The 5520-nt window shown below is 48.7% G+C and overlaps 3 non-coding genes across 3 annotated transcripts; all 3 read left to right on the plus strand.

The window, feature by feature from the left end:
* The first annotated feature begins 4125 nt into the window (after positions 1–4125).
* On the plus strand, positions 4126–4288 carry LOC135011551 (U1 spliceosomal RNA). The gene has a single exon (XR_010210626.1). It is a non-coding gene; the product is annotated as a U1 spliceosomal RNA (small nuclear RNA).
* Positions 4289–4958: 670 nt separating this feature from the next.
* LOC135011553 (U1 spliceosomal RNA) lies at positions 4959–5122 on the plus strand. Its single transcript, XR_010210628.1, has one exon. It is a non-coding gene; the product is annotated as a U1 spliceosomal RNA (small nuclear RNA).
* Positions 5123–5274: 152 nt separating this feature from the next.
* LOC135011552 (U1 spliceosomal RNA) lies at positions 5275–5437 on the plus strand. The gene has a single exon (XR_010210627.1). It is a non-coding gene; the product is annotated as a U1 spliceosomal RNA (small nuclear RNA).
* Positions 5438–5520: the final 83 nt, after the last annotated feature.

Below are 5520 nucleotides of genomic sequence, written 5' to 3' on the forward strand. Positions count from 1 at the left end.
TTTTTGTCATTATAGGTGCTCTGTGAGCTGCTGACCATGCCCCAGCCCCTCTGTCTCCCGTGAATAGACATTGTGGCTTATTCAGACCAGATCGCTTCAATTTATTTTCACCCAGCGGGCAATCAGGTCTGCACTGCACATGCGTATGCGCCACAATGCGTAGGTGCGACGGTCCGGAGATCACAAGAAGATTGAGAAGAAGAGGGTGTTTGTGTGGGTGGCAACTGAATGTTTCTAGGGAGTGTCCGGAAAAACACTGGAGGGACCCGGCGTTTTGTGGGAGGATTTGTGACGTCACCTCAATGGCTGAGTAAGTGCTGAGCTGTGCAGCTCTTGTGCACATGTGATCACACACCTGCACAGCAAATTTTCCCTTCCGCTGTAGGCGTCAACTACCTGAGCACAGGGATGCAAAAAACACACCCTAGCGATCAGGTCTGAATTACCCACAATGTGCATATTTGCAGAGCAACAAGCTACAGGGAGCCTTCCACCCCCCCCTTCCCCATGACTATGGGACACTGGGGGGGGGGGGTTGTTTGGGTTAGCTGGACATTCCCAAAAAAGTGACTGTCCTGCAAAAATTGGGTTAGTTGGGAGGTATGTGCAAATACATTTATTGTTTTGCATGCAGGGTAAATACTGGCTTCTTTGACATTTAGCCACAAATGCTGCACAGTTGAATTACAGTATTACACTGCAATTAACAGTTATGCTAGGACATTCCTTCTCCCAAAATCTACCTCTCTCTGCATGTTACATCTGTCCCACAGTGGCGTGCGGTGAGGTCAGTGGCTAGTGAGGCACTACAGCCATAATGTCCGCTGAATTCTGCCGATGACCCTTAGCCAATGCCCGCTACTGCCTCTGAGCCGATACCCACTGCCACCGCCAATGGCTTACAAACTCTCCCACAATCAACTGACCCAGCCCTCCACCACTAATTTCTATCTCAGTCCGATGCCGCCAATGCCCTGCTCATTGTTCTTGTGATATATTATAAATTTTTAAAGAAAAAAAAAATGAGTGTTTGGGACTGGGAAGGGTGAGGGAGGAGGACATGAATGCACTTTTGTTGTCCAGGGCTTCCATTAACTTAAAGGAGAAGGGTCTGAATGGGTTAAAAAAAAATGTGTGAGGTCCCCCCTCCTTAGTATAACCAGCCTCTTTGAGCCGGTCCTGGTTATTTAAATACTGGGGGGAAAAATGGACAGAGGTTCCCCGTATTTAGACAACCAGCACCGGGCTCTTAGACGGGTCCTGGTTCCAAAAATACGTGGGACAAAAGATGTAGGGGTCCCCCATATTTTTAAAACCAGCACCGGGCTCCACTAGCCAGAGAGATAATGCCACAGACGGGGGACACTTTTATGTAGGTCCCTGCGGCCCTGGCATTACCCCTCCAACTAGTCACCCCTGGCCGGGGTTCCCTGGAGGAGTGGGGACCCCTTAAATCAAGAGGTTCCTCCCCTCGAGGCACCCAAGGGCCAGGGGTGAAGCCCGAGGCTGTCCCCAGCACCCCTGGGTGGTGGGTGCCGGGCTGATAGCCATAAGTGTAAAAAAAGAACATTGTTTTTTTGTTGTGGAAGTACAAGGCCCAGCAAGCCTCCCCCACTTGCTGGTACTTGGAGAACCTCAAGTACCAGCAGGCGGGGAAATAACGGGCTCGCTGGTACCTGTAGTTCTACAACAACAAAAAAATACCCAAATAAAAACACAAACACACACACCGTGACAGTAAAATTATTGAGACAGGCTGTAGCATGTGGATGCATGTAACCCTATAAAAGTGATGGATTGGGTGACTATTACAATACCCACTGTTGCTGTCTGAAAAATGATGGATTTATAGATTGCTCTGCCGAGATATGTTTTTTTTCTAAAATGCACCACAGGTATGGATGGATAGTATACTTGATGACACAGAGGTAGGTAGAGCAGTGGCCTACTGTACCGTACTGCTATATATTATATTATTTATTATTATTATTATCCTTTATTTATATGGCGCCACAAGGGTTCCGCAGCACCCAATTACAGAGTACATAAACAAATAATCAAACAGGAAAACAGCAACTTACAGTTGATGACAATATAGGACAAGTACAGGGTAAATAAACATAGCTACATCAGCAGATGACACTGGAATAAGTATCAGGTGGCAGAAGACTGCTGGATTTGGTGCAGCTGAAGATTATTAAAGTAAGAAAAGAGTAAGCACATGAGGGAAGAGGGCCCTGCTCGTGAGAGCTTACATTCTAAAGGGGAGGGGTAGACAGACAGGGGTGAGACAGATGGGGTACATAGAGAGCGTGGAACAGAGGTTTAGGATGAGATTTGGCTGGGTTTGGTGAAGAAGTGGGTCTTGAGAGCCCATTTGAAGTTTTGTAGAGAGGTGGAGAGTCTGAGGGGGAGAGGTAGGGAATTCCAGAGAAGTGGTGCAGCACGTGAAAAATCTTGGAGGTAGGAGTGGGAGGAAGTAATCCGTAGGCAGGAGAGTCGGCGTGCATTAGCAGAGCGAAGAGGACGGGTGGGAGTGTAAAGCGAGATAAGATCAGAGATGTAGATGGGAGAGGAGTGGTTAGGGGCTTTGTAAGCAAGTGTGAGAAGCTTGAAATGGATTCTGAAAGGGAAGGGGAGCCAGGGAAGGACTAGTAAGAGAGGAGAGGTGGACGTAGTGCATTTGGTGAGGAAAATGAGCCGGGCAGCAGCATTGACGATATATTGGAGTGGAGAGAGGTATTTGTCAGGAATGCCAGTCAGGAGGAGATTACAGTAGTCCAGTCTGGAGATGACCAGTGAGTGGATAAGAGTCTTAGTAGCATCCTGGGTCAGAAAGGGTCTGATCCTGGAAATATTTTTTAGATGAAAACGGCAGGTTTGTAAGAGGTGCTGAATGTGTGGTTTGAAGGAGAGGGAGGAGTCAAGGATTACTCCAAGACAGCGCACTTGGGGGGTAGAGGAGATAGTAGTGCCATCAATAGATAATGAGATTGTAGGAGGTGAGGTTATGCGGGAGGGAGGGAAGATGATCAGCTCGATCTTAGACATGTTAAGTTTAAGAAAGCGCTGGGACATCCAGGAAGAGATAGCAGAGAGACAGTTGGAGATACGAGTGAGGAGAGTAGGGGAGAGGTCTGGAGAGGAAAGATAGATTTGAGTGTCATCAGCATAGAGATGATATTGGAAACCAAAAGAACTAATGAGCTTACCTAGTGAGGACGTATAGAGAGAGAAGAGGACCAAGGACAGAACCTTGGGGTACCCCTACAGTTAGTGGAAGTGAGGGGGAGGTGGAGTCATGAGAGGAGACAGAGAATGAACGGTCAGAAAGGTAGGACGACAACCAAGAGAGGGGAGTGTTACGCAGACCAATGGAGTGAAGGATTTGCAGTAGGAGAGGATGGTCCACAGTGTCAAAAGCAGCAGAGAGATCAAGTAGAATAAGTAGAGAGTAGTGTCCCTTAGATTTAGCAGCATGGAGGTCATTGCATACTTTTGTAAGGGCAGTTTCAGTGGAGTGGAGAGGACGGAAGCCAGACTGGAATGGGTCAAGCAGTGAGTGTGAGGAAAGAAAGGAAGTAAGGCGGTTGTAGACAATACGCTCAAGGAGTTTGGAGGCAAAAGGGAGAAGAGAGATGGGTCGGTAGTTGGAGAGAGTGTTTGGATCAAGGGTAGGTTTTTTAAGAATAGGAGAGATGAGAGCGTGGTTGAAGGCAGAGGGGACAGTGCCTGATGAGAGGGAGAGATTGAGAAGGTGGGAAAGATGGGAACAAGCAGAAGAAGAGATGTGGCAGAGGAGGCGGGAGGGGATAGGGTCAAGTGGGGAGGTGGTGAGGGGACAGGAACGAATGAGGGCCATGACTTCCTCTCCAGATGCATGGGAGAAAGATGACAGAGTTGGTGCGAGGGATGGGGAGGGTTGGTAAGGGATGGGAGAAGGCTGGTTACTGATAGTCTGGTGTGATGTGATGTCAGCTCTGGTAAAAGTCAGATTTCTTTGTCTCAGATCTTCCTCTAGCCTTGTTCTTATTTCGAGAGTTCCCTTGTGCTGCCTCAGTTGGATCTCCTTCACTTGACAGGGGGGTGCCCGAGCAGCGACCCTCCCCAGCTCTAGCCCAACTCCTACTAACCTGCCAGGCGAGATACTATAATCACGAAGGTGCTTCTCCCAGGGCAAGGCTCACCCATTGCACTCTGGGTGTGCTGCTCCTGCGATTTCCCCAAATGTGGGAAACTTGACTGCATAATTTGTGTTTCCCCTGGTCGGCTCTCGTATAATTCAGATCTCTTTGTCTCAGGTCTCTCTCCAGCCTAGTTTGCTGTCTGTTTCCACTTCTCTTTTCTTGAGCTGCTCCCTTCTATGCCCTTGCGCACTATCCTGACTTCTCCCGTCTGCTTACTTTGTGCCTTCCAACGCACAATGCGAACTACAGGTAGTGCTGCAGGTCCCACACCCTTTTATTTGCCTTACAGAGCAGCTCTGGAGCTGTTACAGTGCCCAGCTGCTGCAAGAAATCAGCTTGAATGCTTCGGGGCTGGGGCATAGCCAACATGAGCCCCACACCGAAGGAGGGTGGAGGTGTTTAATGCGAACTAGGGGTCATCCAAGCTCCGAAAAATGCTGCCATGCCCTGCACGCCCCTTTTCTCTTTTCATATGCAGACGAGGGTTGAAGCCAACTTTGACCCACTGCTTGGATGACATCACCATATGCAAATCCATCTGCTGCAGGCCTTCCCCCAGGAATGCTTGCACTAGTTGTTGCATTTGGTTTGTTGTTTGGGGGTGCTTCAGTATTAGGTAGCCTTCTGCCCTCCCATGTTCATCTGAAAATATGTGTTCTCCCTGCAGTTGTTGTCCCCAGATGAGAGTTCCCTTGTGCTGCCTCAGTTGAATCTCCTTTACTTGACAGAGATGTGCCTGAGCAGCGGCCCTCCCAAGCCCTATCCCAAATCATACTTATTTTGCATAGGAGATACCATGGTCATGAAGATTGTTCTCCCAGGGTGAGGTTCATTCATTGTATTCTGGGTATGCTGACCCGTATGATTTCCCCAAATGTGGGAAACTCGACTGCATTATTTGTGGTAGTGGGGGACTGTGTTTGTTCTTTCCTCTGGTCAGCTCTGGTAAAAGTCAGATTTATTTGTCTCAGATCTTCCTCTAGCCTTGTTCTTCTTTCGAGAGATTCCTTGTGCTGCCTCAGTTGGATCTCCTTCACTTGACAGGGGGGTGCCCGAGCAGCGACCCTCCCCAGCTCTAGCCCAACTCCTACTTACCTGCCAGGTGATATACTATGATCATGAAGGTGCTTCTCCCAGGGCAAGGCTCACTCATTGCACTCTGGGTGTGCTGCTCCTGTGATTTTTCCAAATGTGGGAAACTTGACTGCATAATTTGTTTTTCCCCTGGTCGGCTCTCGTATAATTCAGATCTCTTTGTCTCAGGTCTCTCTCCAGCCTAGTTTGCTGTCTGTTTCCACTTCTCTTTTCTTGAGCCGCTCCCTTCTATGCCCTT

This window comes from Pseudophryne corroboree, unplaced genomic scaffold, assembly GCF_028390025.1.
Source record: "Pseudophryne corroboree isolate aPseCor3 unplaced genomic scaffold, aPseCor3.hap2 scaffold_2486, whole genome shotgun sequence".
In the NCBI taxonomy this organism is placed as follows: Eukaryota; Metazoa; Chordata; class Amphibia; order Anura; family Myobatrachidae; genus Pseudophryne; species Pseudophryne corroboree.